The sequence below is a fragment of the Oryctolagus cuniculus genome, chromosome 17 (assembly GCF_964237555.1).
Source record: "Oryctolagus cuniculus chromosome 17, mOryCun1.1, whole genome shotgun sequence".
Taxonomy (NCBI): Eukaryota; Metazoa; Chordata; class Mammalia; order Lagomorpha; family Leporidae; genus Oryctolagus; species Oryctolagus cuniculus.
In genome coordinates this window covers 14,434,354-14,455,709 of record NC_091448.1, presented here as the reverse complement: position 1 = coordinate 14,455,709, position 21,356 = coordinate 14,434,354, and the positions used below count along the sequence as shown (strand labels likewise).

The 21,356-nt window shown below is 47.1% G+C and overlaps 1 protein-coding gene across 7 annotated transcripts in view; it reads right to left on the bottom strand.

Moving 5' to 3' along the window:
• TEX2 (testis expressed 2) overlaps positions 1–21,356 on the bottom strand; it is a 135,460-nt gene that overhangs the window by 96,802 nt on the left and 17,302 nt on the right. Inside the window, exon 1 of one of the 7 annotated variants that reach the window (XM_070060472.1) lies at positions 21,009–21,119. The exons of the other annotated variants lie outside the window; for them this stretch is intronic. The gene's annotated coding sequence lies outside the window, so the exon portion shown is untranslated. Of the gene's footprint in view, positions 1–21,008; positions 21,120–21,356 lie in introns of those variants that run through there. 7 annotated transcript variants of the gene reach the window in all.

Below are 21,356 nucleotides of genomic sequence, written 5' to 3'. Positions count from 1 at the left end.
CTACAGAGGTACTGGCCCCTGTCTGCCCCTCAATGCACAGGAACCTACTCCCTGCAGCAGTGGTCGCAAAGTCCCTGGGAATAAGAAGTGTCCCAGGTACAGCTGCAGATCTCAACTCAGCTAATGAGGGACTGCTTCCAAGCACTGCACAGAAGACAGCATCAGGGAGAGCACAGGGAAACTTCTAATTTGTCCAGAAAATAGAATGGAGCATACAATTATAATTAGCTTACATAGGAACTTGGCAGGAGTCAAGGTCCAAGGTGAGGGAAAAACACAAGCGATCTACTGCCAAAATGATCACTGAGCTTCTCTCTTTAAAATTTATGTGTGTGTGTGTATATATATATATACACACTTATTATATATATATTTATTTGAAAGGCAGAGTTAGAGAGAGAGAAAGGTTAGAGTCAGGGGCTTCTTCCAGGTCTCCATTGTGGGTGCAGGGGCCCAAGCACTTGGGCCATCTTCTGATGATTTCCCAGGTGCATTAGCAGGGAGCTGGATCTGAATTGGAGCAGTCAGGACTCAAACTGGCACCCATATTGATGCCAGTGCTGCAAGTGCCCGGCCCCAAGCATCTCATGAGTCTCCTTCCAAGTACTATTCCACGTGCTTCAGGCAATCCTGTGTAGTCATTGCCGTGCCCATTCAAATCCAAGAAACTGGGACCAGCATGGTGGCAGGCTAGCCATTGCCACCACTCCACCACTGTATGGGCCACACTGGGGCTCCTGCTTGACTGCAGCATGTACTCCGTCCTGTGTTACTAGTAAGCTTCTGTGACTTCAATGCATGTTTGTTATGATTAAGTAAAAATGGTTAGATTTCTGAAATGAGGTGAGACCTGACCAGGCCCTCGAGGTAACACTTCTGCACGGAAAATTTAACACATGGGAGACCCAGATGAAGCTCCTGGCTTTGGTCTGGCCCAGCTCTAGCTGCTTTGGCTTTTTGAGGAGTAAAACAGCTGTTTTTCTCTGTAACTCTGCCTTTCAAATAAAATAAATAAATCTTTTTAAAGGTAAAAAAAAAAAAAACCTGGTTAAAAATTCAAACTCTGAAATTAAACAGAGTTAGCTTCAGTTCATTCTAACTGCTTATCAGTGTATGATCTTGGGAACAAATTATTGCAAAAAGCCTTTCTCCTCATCTATAAAATAGAGACACGAAAGTACTTCAGAATGTTTATGGAATGAGGGACAAGCTCTGTGGCAAGGCAGGTTAAGTGCCACATGGGACATTCATATGCCACGTGTGAATGCTGTGTTTGAGGCCTGGCTACACTACACTTCTGATCCAGCTTCCTGCCGATGCAACTAGGAAGCAGCACATGGTGGCCCAAGAAGGCCCAGATGGAGTTCCTAGCTCCTGGCTTCAGAAATGGCCCAGCCCAAGTTATTGTGGGCATTTAGGGGAGTGAATCAGTGGATGGAAGACCTCTCTCTTCTCTGGCTCTCCATCTCTCTCTTTCACTCTGCCTTTCAAGTAAAATAATTTTTTAAAAGTTTATTTAATTATTTGAAATGCAAAGTGACAGAGAGGCAGAGGCAGAGGCAGAGGCAGAGAGAGAGAGAGAGAGAGAGAGAGAAAGACAGAGGTCTTCCATCTGCTGGTTCACTCCCCAAATGGTTGCAACAGCTGGAGCTGAGCTGATCTGAAACTAGGAGCTAGGAACTTCTTCCGGGTCTCTCAGACAGGTGCAAAGGCCCAAAGACTTGGCCCATCCTTTCCTGCTTTCCCAGGCCATAGCAGAGAGCTAGATTGGAAGTGGAGCAGCTGGGACTCAAAGCAGCGCCCATATGGGATGTGGGCACTGCAGGCTGCAGCTTCACCTGCTGTGTCACAGCACTAGTCCCAAAATAAATTTTTTTAAAAAATTGAAATCCATGCAGTTTGTTCATAGCATACATTTTCCATGAACTTTATGAAGTATCCTTAGTGCCTACCTCAGAGGGGCTGCTGGGAGAATTAAGAACGCACACTTAAACATATGCATGCCATTATTATTATCAGCACCTGCAGCTGGCTTGAGCACATCTTGTATTGGTGCCGATGCAGCCTGTGGACTCCCCAGCCCATAATCGAGGGTCACACACGTCACAGCTTGTCGCCAGCCTTCTCTAATCATCAGAATTAGATTGTTGTGACTGTCTGCCTTCAGGCAGCTGTGACCATTATGAATGACAAACACAGAACAATGCCAAAGTAAGAACTGTATCTTGCTTGTATACAAAATGAAAAGGCAGAACTTGGTATGGTGTGTATACATGGAATACAGCTAGGAAAAAAGAACACACAATCCACAGGATCCCACAAGGCTACCAAGATTCTGATAGCTGGTGTCACACTGTCAGAGTTATCTTTGTTTTTAGTGCAGACCTGGTTAAAAGGATCATTTTTAAAATGAGGGCACCAGGAGACAGGCAGCGGGCGGCGCTGTGGCAAAGGGATGTAGTGCCAGCATCCCATATGGGTGCCAGTTTGAATTCTGGCTGCTCCACTTCCAATCCAGCTCTCTGGTATGGCCTGGGAAACCAATGGAAGAGGGCCCAAGTCCCTGGGCCCCTGCACCCACATGGGAGACCTGGAGGAGGCTCCTGGCTCCTGGCTTCGGATTAACTCCATTCTGGCCATTGTGATCATTTGGGGGAGTGAACCAGCAGATGGAAGACCTCTCTCTCCCTCTCTCACTGCCTCTCCTTCTCTCTAACTCAGACTTTCAAATAAATTAATTAAAAAAAAAAATGAGGGCACCAGATGTGAGTTGTAGTTTTGCCAGCCTCTTTTTCTGTCCCTTCCCCATGTCAACTATATGTTCTCCAAGATTCTAACAACGTTTAACATTAAGTAGGTTAATTCTGTTTACTATTTTTCCATTTCAATACTGATTGAAATTTTAATCAACAATCCATATTTATAAATGGCCCATAGTATTATTAAACAAAATTATAGCCACAGGTGTGATGATGATAAGTACAGCTCAGCAAGCAAGAAACAAAGAATTGTTTAACTTTGACAGTCAAAGTCACTCAAACTTAAGGTCAACCTCATTCTAAAGGTAGTGAGCTTGTTTAGTTTGGGGAGTGAGTCCTGACACCAGCTCTAGCAACTTACGGAGCTGGACCAATCCTGTCTCAGGAATTCCTATTATGTCATCTATAACCAATCAGAACTTGGAATCAGCATGAAACCATATAGAGTTGCAATTTCAAACAAAAGCAAAAAACTTGATGGTCTGGTTAGCTGCTGTGTTCTTATCCTGAGTAAATATATAGTTCCCAGGAAGAATTCTCAAAGGCTGCCTGAGGCTCACTGGTGCTCACGGATTCCTCTGAAAATGACAAGTAGAACCAGGAGCCTGGGTGTGCTCTACTGAGCACACTGCAGGTGGGACCATGGACCACCCCTAATCCTCACCTTCTTAATCGCAAGGGGCAGATGCATTTGGATTGGGTAAAGGAGAGGTATGCCTGAAAATCCTAGGAATCATCTTCAACACAGAGGACCCAGCTACCCTGTTCCACTGAACCCAAGCTTATGACTGAGGAGCGGAGACTGGAAGACATACAACTTGGAAAAGCTCCCCAGTAATTATAAATCTATGTGTGCATAATCACACACTCATACACACACCCTTGCCCCAGTACCCACTCTGGAACTGAGACTCACCAATCTAAACCAATCTGGAATATCAGGAACATGCCACATTTACTTAAAACATACACATACAGGGGCAGATGTTGTAACACTGGTTAAACACTGCATCCCCTATCAGAGTGTCTGGGATGCAGTCTCACTTCCATTTCTGTTCAAGCTTCCTGGTGATGCGCACCCTGGGAGGCAGCAGGTGACGGCACAAGTACTTAAGTCCCTGTCGCACACATGGGAGACCCAGATTGAGTTCTGGGCTCCTGGCTTAGACCTAGCCCAGTCCTGGCTGTTGTGGGCATTTAGGGAGTGAATCAGCAGGTGAAAGATCTCTTTGCCTCTCTTTTTCAAATAAATGAAAACACACACACACGCACACACACAGAGACTATGGAATCCAGGGATACTTTAGGAGGTACAGTACCAGCTATTCCCCGGTATCAATAACTGGTTAATCAGTCTACATTTACATTTACATCGGAAAGCACCACTTCAGAGGCAATCGCTTTGTAGCAGGCTATTGCTCTGTAACTATATTCAATAAGGGTGCATCTCCATTAAGGGGCATCAGTCAACCACTTCACATATCTCAAGTGAGGAATAAGAGGTGGAAGCTGCTCCATGAGCACAGAGCACAATCACACCACATCCTGCTCCTGATCTTTGCTACACCTCACTGCACTGGGGCCTGGTCCTAGACCCCAACCCAGGCCGTGGGTACAGAGTGGACTCCAGCCAGGGCTCTCCACGGACGCCCCTTTCTTATGTTCTATTTTACTGTTGCCTTAAAGGCCAAATGCAGGACAGAAGACAGAAATGAAGAGGGAGGAAGAAAGGCAAGTGGAACAAAAAAGAGAACCGAATGCATCAAAGAACAAGATGAAAACTGCTTCTTGGCAGATCAGGGAAAATAAGCACAAGGAGCATTTTATAACCAGAAATACCAGTACACGGCACGGAACCGAGCTGCCTAACCTCATCCCAGAAATACCAGTACGCGGCACAGAACCGAGCTGCCTAACCTCATCCCAGAAACACGTACACGGCACGGAACCGAGCTGCCTAACCTCATCCTAGAAATACCAGTACACGGCACGGAACCGAGCTGCCTAACCTCATCCCAGAAATACCAGTACGCGGCACAGAACCGAGCTGCCTAACCTCATCCCAGAAACACGTACACGGCACGGAACCGAGCTGCCTAACCTCATCCCAGAAATACCAGTACACGGCACGGAACCGAGCTGCCTAACCTCATCCTAGAGGCACCACAAACCTGATGGCTGCACTGGGGCTCCACCAGACAACTCAAGGAAAGGAATGCCACACAAGTGGGGTCTTGAACCATCCAACAGCAGCGTCCTGCCCTTTCCTGATGATGAGTGCTCATTTTCTCCATGGGTCTTTTTTCCTTCCAGCTCACGCAGGTCCTCAGAGAGCACCAGCTATTGAAGCAAAATGCCTGAATGGGGCCAGCACTGCGGCTCACTAGGCTAATCCTCTGCCTGCAGCGCTGGCACACCGGGTTCTAGTCCCGGTCAGGGCGCCGGATTCTGTCCCGGTTGCTCCTCTTCCAGTTCAGCTCTCTGCTGTGGCCCAGGAGGGCAGTGGAGGATGGCCCAAGTGCTTGCGCCCTGCACCGACATGGGAGACTGGGAGGAAGCACCTGGCTCCTGGCTTCGGATTGGCGCAGTGCTCTGGCCGTGGCAGTCATTTGGGGGGTGATTCAACGGAAAAGGAAGACCTTTCTCTCTGTCTCTCTCTCTCTAACTCTGCCTGTCAAAAAAAAAAAAAAAAAAAAAAAAAAAAAAAAAAAAGCCTGAACGGGAGCAGAATCTTCAGGCCATCCACATGCAATTACGAATCCATTAAATATCCTCAGATACCAACACCTAAAATCGTCCTCCATGGAACACTGACCTCTAAGGCTATCTAGAAATAGCACAGCTCAGGAGCAGTCTGCTGTGACTGATCTGTCAGCTGAGGGCCATCGTGGTATATCCCCACCCCACACTTGTTGGGAGAAAAATAAAAGGGACAGCCCTTCATAAACTCCCAAGCCTAGGAATGTTACAATTAACCACACTGCTCTCTCCTTACTGACCTTTATGACGGAGCAGAGTACAAGAAATAGTGTCACTTCTTCTCAAAAGACCCTACCAATGTGGTAATTATTCTTTTTTTTTTTTTTTTGAAAAGCAGAGTTTACAGAGAGACACACACACAAAGAAAGAGAGATCTTCCATCTACTGGTTCACTCCCCAAAATGGTCAGAATGATTAGATCTGGGCTGGTCTAAAGCCAAGAGCCAGCAGCTTCTCCTATGTGGGTGGCATGGGCCCAAGTATTTCAGCCATCTTCCACTGCTTTCCCAGGCACATTAGCAGGGAGCTGGATTGGAAGTGGAGAACTCAGGGCTTGAACTGGCACTTGTATGGGATGCCAGCTTTGCAGGTGCCAACTCTACCTGCTATGTCACAACATCAGCCTCATGATGGTTACTCTTGAGAAAGTAACATTTCTTTTTCCTCAAAAAATTCAGGGCTGTTTCTTTCATTTCTGGGGTGAAGAGCCCCCTCATGTACTGAGCAGCATGATCAAGCCAACCAAAGCAGCAGGAATTGGTTCTTGGAAGAAGCCAGGACCAAGGGCCACCCATTATCCTCTGGGTGAGGATGGACCAAACCAGACACTACAACACTTAATTCTTTTTTTTTTTTTTTTTTTTTTTTTTTTTTTTAGGTATCCCTACCAGATTCTGATTCACAGAAGCACTTTTTATCTGTTAATTCCTTTCTTTATTGAAACTGATTTATTTTCTTCCTTCCTTCCTTCCTTCCTCCCTCCCTCCCTCCCTTCCTTCCTTTCTTTGACAGGTAGTAGACAGTGAGAGAGAGAGACAAAGAGAAAGATCTTCCTTCCATTGGTTCACTCACCAAATGGCCACTATGGCTGGCGCTGTGCCGATCCGAAGCCAGGAGTCAGGTGCTTCCTCCTGGTTTCCCATGCGGGTGCAGGGCCCAAGCAAGTGGACCATCCTCCACTGCCCTCTCAGGCCACAGCAGAGAGCTGGACTGGAAGAGGAGTAACCAGGACTAGAACCCAGTGCCCATATGGGATGCCGGCACCACAGGCGGATGATTAACCAAGTGAGCCACGGCACCGGCCCTGAAACTGATTTTCTATGTAACTCCTATTTTCTTTTTTTTTTTTTTAAGATCTTATTTATTTATTTGAAAGTCAGAGTTATACAAAGAAAGGAGGAGAGAGGGAAAGAGAGAGAGAGAGAGAGAGAGAGAGAGAGAGGTCTTCCATCTACTGGTTCACTCCCCATTTGGCCAAAACGGCTGGAGCTGCGCCGATTGGAAGCCAGGAGCCAGGATCTTCTTCCGGATCTCCCACACAGGTGCAGGGCCCAAGGACTTGGGCCCTCTTCCACCATTTTCCCAGGCCATAGCAGAGAGCTGGATTGGAAGTGGAGCAGCTGGGTCCCAAACTGTCACCCACATGAGATGCTGGTACTGTAGGCAGTGGCTTAACCCGCTACACCACAGTGCCGGACCCTACAACACTAAATTCTTTTTTTTTTTTTTTAAGATTTATGATTTATTTTATTTATTTGAAAGGCAGAGCCACACACAGAGAAGGAGAGGCAGAGAGAGAGAGAGAGAGAGAGAGAGAGATCTTCCATCCGCTAGTTCACTCCTCAATTGGCCACACCAGCCAGAACTGCACCAATCCGAAGCCAGGAGCCAGGAGCCTTGAGGTTCCTCCAGGTCTCCCATGCAGGTGCAGGGGCCCAAGCACTTGGGCCATCCTCCACTGCTTTCCTAGGCCATAGCAGAGAGCTGGACCAGAAGTGGAGCAGCCGGGACTCAAACCGATGCCCACATGGGATGCCAGCACTGCACATGGCAGCTCTACCCACTACGCCACAGCGCCAGCCCCACAACACTTAATTCTTACAAGGGCCCTCCTACTAAATGCTTTGCCCGTACCAAACTCATGTCAGCCTCACAACTCTGAGAGGTTGGTGCCAGCATTATCTGCACATTTTATAGATGAGGGGGAAAACTGTTTTAGGCAACTCACCAAGGTAATAAGGCTACAGCAGAGCTAGGACTCACGTTCCAGGGTCATGTTTTTGTTTTTGTTTTCTTATTTATTTATCTGAGAGGCAGAGAGAGAGAGGGGGAGGGAGGGAGGGAGGGATCTCAAGCTGCTGGATCACTCCCCTAAATGGCTAGGGCTGGGCCAGGCCAAAGCCGGGATTGGGAAACTCAATGTGATTCTCCCATGTGGGTAGCATGAACCCAATTACCTGGGCCATAATCTGACTCTGCCTCCCAGGGTCCACATCAGCAGGACGCTGGAGTTAGAAGCCAGAGTCAGGAATCGAACCCAGTACTCTGAAGTGGACGTGAGTGTCTTAACCATTTGGCTGAGCTCATTCCCAGGGTCATGTTCTTAACACTGTGCTACACTTCCTCACTCAGGTATCTCCACTGACAAATGGGCCTGGAGCAGCAGAAGCTTTCTACAGGCACTCCGTGATCCCGGGAAGGATCCCCTGGGGCATCCACTGAGCACATCACTGCCAAGACAAAGACCTGCACTTGATCTACCCAGCAGGAGCATCAAATTCAAGGAAACCTAAGTTTAGACAAAACTCAGGAAAGTATTGAAAGGTGCTTTGAAGTAACTGCAGTGAAGCACAGAACAGTCCAGAAAATACTTCAGTCTCTGTTGTCACAGGTTGCAGGGTAAGTAGCAGCCCGTAGATGATGCACACTCCACACCACAGCACAGCAATGTACAGCAGAAGGAAACGCAGTGCGCCTACATCAGCAGTCAGTGCTACCTATCCTGTCCTCCCAGCCAGCTCTCTGCTGCACACAGTAAATGTTTTTACTGCTCACACTGAACTCATAAAAACCCCAGAATATTGCACATCCCTTTTTGTGTGCTAAGAGGACAGACTTCCACCTTCAGGGAAGTTGATCTCAATCAGTCCAGGGCCTCACTGAGCCACCACGAGAGGCTGCTTCAGATGAGATTCTCTACAAAGTTGCCTGCACAGCCAGTGTCCTTGCACGCTCCTGATGACCTGGCCACTTTGTTGATGGCCATCTGAGGCAGCTGCCACCGCAGATTGCTCTTATAAAGCACTCCATGGATGAATCTAAATGGCTCAAGGCACTACCGCTGAGGAATTCATTTAAAAAAATAACATCTAGTTAGAGACAAAAATCTTGTTTTTCCCTCAGTTTATTATGTGTATGAAACAAGTATGTGGAATTGATAATATTTCTAGGCTCTCTTCCTTTCACAACGTACTCACTGTTACAGGTCAATCTGCACTAACATTTTAACGCAAGCCAAAACCTTTCTGGTTGGACACCTGGAATTTAAGCTGAGAAAGGAAGCAGCTACTTGACATTCAGCACTTGTCATCTGTACTCCGCCTTACAATTCATAAAGCAAAGCAGTGCAATGGTGCTTCAAATCACTTGTGTAAAAATGGAAGACAAGTTTATTAAGGTACAAAAAAAAATCGAAATCCATGCATAGTTTTTTACAATATGCATTTCCATGAACTTTTTGAAGCACCCTCATATTAAAACTGCCCTCAGGGAGCTTGGGGGTAGTCAAGGCAATGAGATAATCACTACCAGAGCTCAGGAACATGAAGGCACCCAGAGATCACAGTCAGTAGAGACCTGACTGGTGCACCGGCCATGAAGGCAGCCCCTGACCAAGCAGGAACTGGGCTGACGTCTCAAGGATGGGACAAGTTGGCTAGGAGCTGGCAGCGTAGGCATTCCAGAAGAGAGAATGGCATGTGCAAGGACGTAAGGCAGGGCATGGCCTAAAGGGGAATCAAAGCAGCCCTTGGGGGAGAGTATACGTATACACGGTGTGAGCCTGGAGAGGGGGCCAGGGTGGAGTCGTGCAGGGCCTGGAGGGCCACACGGAGGATCTGGTCTTTACCCCAAGAGCAGCAAGGAACAACTGAGGGCTAACTGTATGTGACGGCAAGGCAGATATGGAGGTGACCAGATGCACTTTTTTTTAAAGATTTATTTTATCTATCTGAAAGACAGAGTTATAGAGAAGGTAGAGACAGAGAGAGAGGGGTCTTCCATCCGCTGGCTCACCCCCCAGATGGCCACAACGGCCAGAGCCATAAGCCAGGAGCTTCCTCCAGGTTTCCCACCTGGGCCATCCTCCACTGCTATCCCAGGCCACAGCAGAGAGCTGGATCAGAAGAGGAGCAGCTGGGACTAGAACTGGCGTCCATACGGGATGCCGGCGCCCCAGGCTAGGGCACCAACCCGCTGCACCACAGCGCCAGCCTCTAGATGCATATTTGAAAAGCTCACTCTGGGGGCCTGTGCTGTGGCAAAGTGGGTAAAGCTGCCACCTGCGGTGCCAGTATCCCATATGGGAGCCGGTTCTAGTTCTGGCGGCTCCACTTCCAATCTAGCTCTTTGCTCTGGCCTGGGAAAGCAGTAGAAGATGGTCCAAGTGCTTGGGCCCCTGGACCTGCGTGGGAGACCCAGAAGAAGCTCCTGGCTCCTGGCTTCGGATCGGCCCAGCTCCAGCCATTGCAGCCATCTGGGGAGTGAATCATCGCATGGAAGACCTCTCTCTCTCTCTCTCTCTCTCTCTCTCTCTCTGCCTCTGCCTCTCTGTAACTTTGCCTTTCAAATAAATAATAAATATATGTTTTTTAAAAAAATTTTTTTTAAAATAAAGGAAAGGCTCACTTTGGCTACAGTGTGGAAAATAGCCTGGAGGGAGGCAAGAAGGGGTTAGGAAGGTGTCAGAGCCCTACATTTTAGGTGACAGACCATACAGCCTGGACTGAGGAGGCAGCTGTGGAGACAAAAGCAGATGTGAGAATCAGGAATGAAATGCACGGGCATGATGGGCCACATGTATTTGAGGAGGGAAAGGGATGTTCCCTAAGGACAAGCCCTGGGCACCGTGCTTACAAGACCGGAGGACAGACAGTGGTCCCACCCTCCATGTCTGGGATTAAGAGGAGGCTAGGATTTAGGAGGAAAACAGTAAGTTCTGTTTGGGACAGCTTAGAGCCTGAAGCACTTGGTGACTTCCCATGTGGGCATCATAAATGGGTTCCAGTTCAGTAACCTGTACTACTAACACATCCACCTGGACAGAAGACAAGTGGTCCCTTACAAACAACCTACAGCCAGTAGGAAGAGGATTTGTTGAAGGATGAAGTACTTTCTTGAAGTCATAAACTTCTAACAATACTGTTATCACCATATATAGTAAAACCATTTCAGAAATGTATGTATAAGCTCAACTTTTTGAAATATACCTTTCAAAAGAACTGAATTCTATCTAGTATTCAACATGAAAAATTCTCCTAAATTTTGGCATACTAATTTAAACTAGAAAGCAAATGAGAAACTTCAAGGAATAAAAATAACTGTTCCCTAAAATGAACAATGAGGGGTCGTTGCATCAGCCACATGGCATGAGGAGGCACTCAGTTACTTAGTTTCTCCAGGGGCACACATTTGGCAAAGTGGTTAAGATGCCACTTGCGATGCCTGCATCCTGCATCCCACACTGCAGTGCCTGGTGTAAGTCCTGGCTCGACTTCCTATCCAGCTTCCTGTTAATACACACCCTTGAGGGCAGCAGGTGACAGCTCCAGTACTCACTCCTGTCACCAAATGGGAGACCAGGACTGGGCTCCAAGCTCCTTGCTTCAGCCTGGTCCAGACTCAGCTGTTGTGTGCATTTGTAGAGTACACCAACAGACAGATGATCTCTCTATGTCTCTGTTCTCTTTCTTTCAAACAAATTTTAAAATTAAAAAAAAAAAAATTAAGTTTTAAGTGTAAAAAAAGAGAATTACCTTTTATTGATGATTTACATGTCTGGCACTTCAAGACACTCCTCAATTAATATTCATGGCTTTAAGAGGCAAGAATTACACTTGTTTCCCAAATGCGGAAACTGAGGCAGAGAAGTTGAATAACTTGCGTAAGGCCTCATAACTAGGAAGAGCAGAAATAGAGACCAAACAGGTTTAGCAACTCCTTTTACCAATGCCCCAGATCAGGCAAGGGAAGAAGCTGTCAGTCTTTTGCCTTAGAGTCAAGTATTGGGACATTAATTTTGAAAAAAATTTTTTCTGGGGGCCAGCAATGTGGCATAGTAGGTTAAGCCTCCGCCTACAATGCCTTTGCATCCCGTATGGGCACAGTTCAAGTCCTGGCTATTCTGCTTCTGATCCAATTCTCTGTTGATGGCCTGGGAAAGCAGTGGAAGACAGCCCAAGTGCTTGGGCCCCTGTACCTGCATAGGACATCCAGAAGAAACTCCTGGCTCCTGGCTTCGGATTGGTGCAGCTCAGGTCATTGTGGCCATTTGGGGGAGTGAAACAGTGGATGGAAGACCTTTCTCTTTGTCTCTTCCTCTGTCTGTAACTCTGCCTCTCAAATAAATAAAAAAAGCTTTAAAAAGTAAAGTTTTTCTGTTATTACCTGCAATTTAGCAGTTATGTTCTCAGCCTCAATTTAATTAATTTTAAAGAGTTATTTTTGTTAATTAAATTCTCTCTGCTATAGCTTATTAAGACTTTTACCTAGTTGGACATATAATTGTATCCAAAACAGCTTTATGAACTTAGTTATAATTGCTTATCAAATTTGCACAGATTTTCTACAAACCATGAACTCAAATCTAGAAAAACCAAGTACTGTGCGCTGGCATGTGGCATAGCAGGTTAAGCCACCACTTGTGGCGCCAACATCCTATATGGGCACCAGCTCAAGTCCTGGCTGTTCCACTACCAATCCAGCTCCCTGCTAATATGCCTGGGAAAGCAGTGGAGGATGGTCAAAGTGTCTGCACCCCTGTACCCACATAGGAGACCAGGAAGAAAATCTTGGCTTCCGATCGGCCCAGATCCAGGCATTGTGGCCATTTGAGAAGTGAAACAGTGGATGGAAGATCTCTCTCTCTCTCTCTCTCTCTCTGTCTCTCCTACTCTCTCTCTGTAATTCTGTTCTCAAATAGATAAATAAAGCTTAAGAAGAAAAGAAATAATGCTACAAGGTAAATTCCTTGCAAGGACACAAAAAGCTAACAACTAAAACTGTTGGTGGATTCTATGTGCTAACAGGAAACATTGCACAGTTCTTACCAATGGCAAGCGTATAGTCCATTAGAAATGGGGCAATGCGGAGGTCAAATTAAGAAAAATGAGGGGAGGGGCCGGCACTGTGGCGTAGCGAGTAAAGCCGCCGCCTGCAGTGTCAGAATCCCATATGGGTGCTGGTTCGAGACCCAGCTGCTTCACTTCCAATCCAGCTCTCTGCTATGGCCCAGGAAAGCAGTAGAAAAGCAGTAGAAGATGACCCAAGTACTTGGTCCCCAGCACTTGCGTGGGAGACCCAGAAGAAGCTCCTGGCTCCTGGCTTTGGATTGGCGCAGCTCCAGCCATTGCAGCCATCTGGGGAGTGAACAAGCAGGTGGAAGACCTCTCTCTCTCTCTCTGCCTCTCTTTCTCTGTGTAACTCTGACTTTCAAGTAAATAAATAAATCTTTAAAAAAAAAAAAAAAAAGAAAAGAAAAGAAAAATGAGGGAAGGCCAGCACTGTGGCATAGTGGGTAAAGATGCTACCTGCAGTGCTGGCATCCCATATGGGCACCAGTTGAAGCTCCGGCTGCTCCACTTCCTGTCCAGCTCTCTGCTATGGCCTGGGAAAGTAGCAGAGGATTGCCCAAGTCCTTGGCCTCCTACACCCATGTGGGAGACCAGGAAGAAGCCCCTGGCTCCTGGCTTCAGATTGGCTTAGCTCCAACTGTTGCAGCCATCTGGGGAATGAACAAGTGGATGGAAGACCCTTTCTTCCCCCCCCCCCCCCCCCCCGGCCACCTGCCTCTTTGTAACTCTTTCAAAAAATAATTTTTTTTTTTTTAAAGAAAAGGCTGGCACCATGGCTCGCTAGGCTAATCCTCCGCCTGCGGCACTGGCACCCCGGGTTCTAGTCCCGGTCGGGGTGCCAGATTCTGTCCCAGTTGCTCCTCTTCCACTCCTGCTCTCTGCTGTGGCCCAGGAGGGCAGTGGAGGATGGCCCAAGTGCTTGGGCCCTGCACCCGCATGGGAGACCAGGAGGAAGCACTTGGCTCCTGGCTTCAGATCGGCGCAGCGTGCCAGCCGTAGCAGTCATTTTGGGGGTGAACCAACAGAAGGAAGACCTTTCTCTCTGTCTCTCTCTCTCTCCCACTGTCTAACTCTGCCTGTCAAAATAAAATAAAATAAAATAAAATAAAGAAAAGGAAAGAAAAGAAAAATGAGGGAAAATATACCAACCAGCAAGTCCATGATTGCACAATGTTAAAATGTAAATGAATGCCTGATGTGCTAGTGATGTGGAACGTGTTTCCTCCAAGGTCTTTACACAAACATACGTGTGGGTGTGTGTACAGCTCTTCTTCCTCCAGGTGCCGGAGATAACAGCACTTCTCAACTTGCCCACACATGGCCCAGCGCGCAATACCCTGACCTGGCCCAGACACTAGGGAAGGTGACTGAGGTGACACCAAAGAGAACCAAGGTTACAAAGGAAAGGAGGAGGGGCCAGCATCCTATATGGGCCTAAAGTGGGTAAAGCTGCTACCTGCAGTGCTAGCATCCTATATGGGCGCTGGTTCAAGTCCCAGCTGCTCCACTTCCAATCCAACTCTATGCTAATGTGTTTGGTCCCAGCACCCATGTGGGAGACCTGGAAGAAGCTCTTGGCTCCTGGTTTTGGAACAGATTGACCTAGTTCTGGCCTTTGCAGCCATATGAGGGGTGAACCAGCAGGTGGAAGATCTCTGTCTACCCCCTACAATCTCCTCACCCTTTAACTCTGCCTTTCAAATACATAAAATTAACCACACACACACACACACACAGGGAAGAAGGGAGCCAGAGGCAGATCCAGAATTGTAAAAATGAACTCCAGGAGAAAAGGAGCCCCAGGCCAGGCCAACAGCTGCAGCTCCTCAGCCTGGGCCAAGGCCCCTTCATGTGGGCTCCAGGGCCAGGGTCCTCCATGCCTGGGAAAGGATCCTGACTGTCAGACCCTCTGGAATGACTGCCAAGAAGTAACTTCCTCATTGTAAACAGTTGGGAATGCACAACATCAGGAATCTGGGTTCAGCAACTGAGCTCAGAGGCCAAGGAAGAGTCTCGGTTCTGCTCTGAATCATGGCCAAGGCCAGCGGCAACTTTATTCCTCCTCTTATGGTTGCCGCAGGAAAACTGACAGCAAGAAAAAAATCAGATATGGCTGGATCATTTTCTCAAAAGGAAACTGACACCCAAGTCCTGACTCCTCAAAATGTCCTTCAAACACACCTGTCAATCTCTGCAGAAGCCTCAATGACTTCCAAAACCCCAAGGATGCTGGTTCCTCCTGAAATCTGCTGTTGCAGAAACAACAGCAGGTCTCACAGAGTCACCCCAGAAAGCCCTTCTTGATCACCTTGTCCTAAAGGATGCCCTCCCCAGCCCTTTACTCCATTTTTTAGAACAGCAGTACTGACATTGTGCCACATGCCCGTCATCTCCAGGAAAACAAGGGTACTACATAAAGTTAGTGGATAAGGGCAGGTGTTCGGCATCGTGGTTAGAACACCAGATAAGACTCCCACGTACCGCAGCATATTGAGTGCCTGGGCTCCCCGCCTGGCTCTCCTCCCAATTCCAGCTTCCTGCTGATACAGACTCTGGGAGGCAGCAGGTGACGGCTCAAGTCTTGGGCATCCACTATCTGTATAGGAGAGCTGGACTGAGTTCCTGGCTCCCAGTTCTGGCCAATGCAAATATCTGGGGAGTAAACCAGTGAATGGGAGCTCTCTCTGCCTCTTTCTCTTTGTCTCCAAATCTCAAGTAAGTTTTTTTCCTAAGTTTGTGGAAAATGGGATTAAAAGGTAAATTTAGGGGGCTGGTGTTGTGGCATAACAGGTAAAGCTGCTGCCTGCAATGCCAGCATCCTTTATGGGTGACAGTACAAGTCCCAGCTGCTCCACTTCTAATCCAGCTTCCTGCTAATGGCCTGGGAAAAGCAGAGGAGGATGGCCCTGGAGTTTGAGTCCCTGTCACCCACGTGAGAGACCTGGAAGAAGTTCTTGGCTCCAGGCTGAATCCTTGCCCAGCCCTAGCAGTCATCTGGAGAGTGAACCAGCAGATGGAAGAAGTCTCTGTCTCTCCCTCTCTTTCTATAACTCTTTCAAATAAATAAACCTTTTTTTTAATTTTTATTTTTGACAGGCAGAGTGGATAGTGAAAGAGAGAGACAGAGAGAAAGGTCTTCCTTTTGCTGTTGGTTCACCCTCCAAGGGCCGCCACGGCTGGCGCGCTGTGGCCGGCGCACCGCACTGATCCAAAGGCAGGAGCCAGGTGCTTCTCCTGGTCTCCCATGGGGTGCAGGGCCCAAGCACTTGGGCCATCCTCCACTGCACTCCCGGGCCACAGCAGAGAGCTGGCCTGGAAGAGGGGCAACCGGGACAGAATCCGGCGCCCCACCGGGACTAGAACCCGGTGTGCCGGCGCCACAAGGCAGAGGATTAGCCTAGTGAGCCGCGGCGCCGGCCCTCAAATAAATAAACCTTTTTAAAAAATTTTTAAAGAACAAGTTTCTTCTGGTGCAAAAAAAAATCGAAATCCATGCATTGTTTTTCCATAATACACATTTTACATGAACTTTTTGGAGACCTCCTCATATACATGGATTTCAATTTGTTTGCACTAAAATAAAATTATCTTTTAATTCTACTTTCCACAAATGCTTTAAAACATTATTTGAGGGACCAGTGCAATGCCAGCATCCCATATGAGCAACAGTCTCAGTCTTGGCTGCTCCTCTTCCAATCCAGCTCTCTGCTATGGCCTGGGAAAGCAGCAGCAGATGGCCCAAGTCCTTGGGCCCCTGCACTCACATGGAAGACCCAAATGCAGTTTCAGATTCCTGGATTTGGCCTGGCCCAGCCCTGGCTTTTGCAGCCAGCTGGGAAGTGAACTAGCAGATGGAGGATCTCTCTCAATCTCAATCTGTGTGTGTGTGTGTCTTTCCCTCTCTCTGTAACTCTGCCTTTCAAATAAATAAATCTTAAAAAAAAAAAATTTTTTTTTGAGAGAGAGAGGTGGAGACAGACAGGAATACACAAAGAGAGCCATTTTCCACAAACTTTTGCAAGTACCCTAGTGCATCTATGTGACAGAAACAGGTTTCTTCACTGCTGTCCAAAGCTGGCACACAATAGGCACTTACATATTTACTGGATTAACAAGTGAATGAATACTGCATATACGACCTAAGTAACCTATAGGTCCTTTTTAGAAAATTCTGGTTAGTTTAGAAGATAAATATGTAATTTATGTTGAGAGTATAGCTGAGACACGGAGCACCAGGTTTTAGCTCCAGAAAGCGGCCCATTATGACACCGCTGCTATGAACCGAAAGCCCTACCTGACAACCCCGATCGACTCCGCAGCAGCCCTTCCTGAGGGCTGTGGCCCCTCTCCTTTCCACAGTACCACTTTGCATAATGTCGCTCCTGCTGGAAAAGGGCATTTCTTTTAGGAAACTGAAATTCCAACTCAGCTTCTGCATCGGTGAGAGGGATTCCCTGGAAAATGAGGAACACGCCTAGTGACTTCCTAGATCCTCATCAGCTAAATCAAGGTCCCTCTGCAGGTCACTACTTACAGGGTAGAAACAGAGATCAAAGAGCTGTTGCCACCAAGTGATCTCCTGGGCTCCAGACCTGTGCTCCAGGGCTCACTTCTGCACCAGACCACCCCACTCCCAGCCATGGAAAGCAAACGGGAACATCAACAAAGGACTAGAAAGCAGGCATAAATCCAGAACACAAGTTTCACAAGGAGCTTTCTTAAAAACACATATCCTCAAATGGGAGAATTCTGAAGCTGTGTTACACATAACACATGCATGCAATGCCGCCTTCATAACTAGTGTAAGAAGCAATTTATCTAACAACTTATTTCAGGCTCTAAAAACCCACAAGGTCAAAAGCTGCATCAGTCTTTTTACTCTAATAAGGAAAAAGCATGTAAATAATCTGGAAAATAAATGCAGAGCTGGTACTGCTTATTCAAATACACATAATAAACTGCCCCTAGACAAAAACACCTCTCCAACAGCGCCTTGCAGGAAACACGGGCCCAGCCCCTAAAGCGAGCGGAGGGCACACCTGCTGGAAGCGCCACTGTCAGATGGCAATGTTTTCAGAACGAGGCACGGCTGGCAGGCTCCAGCCCAAGTCCTACTGCTGAACAACCCATAAGGCACATTCCTAATGCATACCCCAGCCCTCCAACAGCAAAACAGCGTCCACCACAGCGGCAAATTCCCTAACATTCTCTTCCAAATGGGCAGCATTTCATTTTAAAGCAAAGATTCTTACCATTTACATGTATGCAAAATTTGGTGTGTGTGTGTGTGTGTGTGTGTGTGTGGTTTTCTAAAGGGGAGAGTTCATAGCACTGAGAGTCCCAAAGGGATCTACATTCCAAAAGTGAAAACCTCAATCTTTTTTTTTTTTTTCCAGTATTTTCAGGTTATGGACCTGACAGCTTATTTAGCTGACCTAACTATAGAATATTATGTGTTACCCAGCATTGAGATAGTTGAAATCTTTATATATATATATATATACACACACACACATATATATATACATATACACATATGTATATATATAAAGCCAGGACTCAAACCAGTGCCCACATGGGATGTTGGCATCGTAGGTGGGTACTTAATCCACTACACCACAGCAATGGCCCCGAAACCTCAGTCTTAAAAGGGTGGCAGAGGGGTCAGCAGTGTGGTACAGCAGGTCAAGCCTCCACCTGCGACACTGCCATCCCTTATGGGTGCCGATTCAAATTCCGGCTGCTCCTCTTCCGATCCAGCTCTCTGCCATGACCTGGGAAAGCAGCAGAAGATGGCCCAGTGCTTGAGCCCTTGCACTCACATGGGAGAGCCCAAAGAAGCTCCTGGCTCCTGGCTTCAGACAGGCCCACCTCCAGCCGTTCCAGCCATTTGGGGAGTGAACTAGCAGATGGACAATCTTTCAGTCTCTGTCTCTCCCCCTTGCTCTATTAACTCTGCCTTTCGAATAAAATACATGAATCTTTAAAAAAAAAATAAAAGGTCGCAGGATTCCATGATTAGGATTAGTTTAGGAAACCGGAGTTTCTCAGAGCTGCCTGGTAAGCAAGATTTTTATCAAGTTGGTGTAAAAATAATAATAATAATGATAATAACAAAACTAAGAAGCCAGAGTCCAGTACTGGCTCGCAAGATCTTTCACATTTCTGGAGCACACAACACCAAGAGGCTGGTCCCTGTGGCATACAAATGTCCCCGAGCTCAAGATGGCAGCGCAGTGAGGTCTTCACTCAGGATCCCGAGTCTTCGGCTTGCTCTGCGGCCCGACGCTGGCGCTCTCCAAGACTTCGATGTTTCATAAGCAGGCTTTTCTCAGCAGCTCATTACTATCTCCACCTCCCCAAGACAGACCACATTTAATGTGTCTTCAACGCTTTAGTATGCCACACAAATGCTTCCCCCCAGGCAAGTTTTCTTCTTCCACTGAGATTTCAACTGCAAACTCTAACCCCATTCAGGCACTGTCCCCCTAGTCCTCTGGCCCACGCCGTAATCCATGTCTCAGGTATCTGAAACTGCTTCCACATCCAGTAAGGATTCGCATGTGCATTTCCCCTCCTGTTTTCCTTATTCTTGTCTTGACAAACTCACACTCTCTGTGTGCTTTTCCAAACATGGAAATGTAAATACTGTACAAATTACACAAACCGTTTATTTCACTACCCTGCTGCTGGCTCTCGTACTCACATATCTTATTTTCTACACGTCACATGACAAAGTGACCTTATTACTCTGAAAACTGTCCTTCCAGTCCCTGTCTGCCCAGTTACCAATATTCTTTCACATATATGGCAATTTGGGGGTTTTCTCCCAAAACGTAGCCAAAGGTACAATATATGAGAGGCTAGAAAAATGACTGCTTTCAGCTGTTACACTGGAAAACAATCTTCAACTCCCATTTCTTCTAGACCAAAAGGCACCATCTATTTGGAAAATAATCAGTTTTAGGAAAAGACACCTTTACACTATTATTCCCAGAAAGACTGGATGTACAGGAGAAATTATAATCTGCTGAGAAAATTGCAAAATAATTTCTAACTGTATTTGCTATAATTTGACAATTCTATCTTGAGTCTAGAAAATGCACCACTGCGAGATGTCTCAAGCCTATTATCCTAATTGAAATCTATTTAAATGGAATAGTTAGCTCCTTCTGAAGTCATATAAAAGCACATCCCAAGCAGATATCCCTCCTATTAAATCAGTGACTAGTCTGCCTATAAAGCACACATCACTAAAGCAGTAAAGATCGTAGTCTCCAAACACCTTAATCATTTCTCATGGCACCTGTGAACACTGGTCCCAAGACCTTCAAACGCTGACAGATGTACACAATGAAGTAACCAATAATGTCCCCCTTAAAAACTTTCAGGTACAGCAGACACATTATAGTCAGGGAGTGGTTTTTACTACAAGTTCTTGTTTTCCACGTTTTCTTGTAAACACACCTTTCTGTGTTCACAGACCGGATAATCCTACACACCTGACTGGAATCCTCTGCATATTTGGGTGGCTTCCCATTAAATGGGTCTGTGTCTTGAATGTAAACAGACTGGATGAGGCGGAAGGGAGTCCACAGGCACAAAAGATTAACGGAGCAACTGGAAGGCTTAAAGACTGCATCAGGGGCCGGCGCCACGGCTCAATAGGCTAATCCTCCACCTTGCGGCGCCAGCACACCGGGTTCTAGTCCCGGTCGGGGCGCCGGATTCTGTCCCGGTTGCCCCTCTCCCGGGCCAGCTCTCTGCTATGGCCAGGGAGTGCAGTGGAGGATGGCCCAAGTGCTTGGGCCCTGCACCCCATGGGAGACCAGGAGAAGCACCTGGCTGCTGCCTTCGGATTAGCATGGTGCTCTGGCTGCAGCGCGCCAGCCAGCCGTGGCGGCCATTGGAAGGTGAACCAACGGCAAAAGGAAGACCTTTCTCTCTGTCTCTCTCACTGTCCACTCTGCCTGTCAAAAAATAAAAAATAAAAAAAAATTTAAAAAAAAAGACTGCATCAGGAATCACCTACACTTGGGTAGCTGAGAGCCAAAGTCCTAACTCCCTCTGTATTTAAAGTCCACAGTGCGGACTCTGCATTAATTTTAGATGAATTTCGCAGGAGGTTTTCTGTAATTACCAACAGCTTGCATTACTGGCTCCTGCGCTGGTTCCATCATGAAGAGATCCGGTTTCTTCAGCAGGTCACATGCTCGCCTTCATGTGCAGGTGTGCATTGCCAGCAGCTAACGAGGCCTCAGAAGCAAGAAGGCAAGGGGATTTTCCTTCAAAACCCTTTAGGGACCACCTTGACCCCCACCCCCACCCCCAGAGCCATAAGGAAGAAATGCAGTGAAGGGAAAGGGCTTAACTGGCAAAGGCCAGATGATAGGCCAAGGGCAGATGATCATCTTTGTGGTTTAAAGTTTTGCTAGCAGGTTTTGCTGCAACAGTACCTATGTGCCACCCACATGGTCTCATATATGCT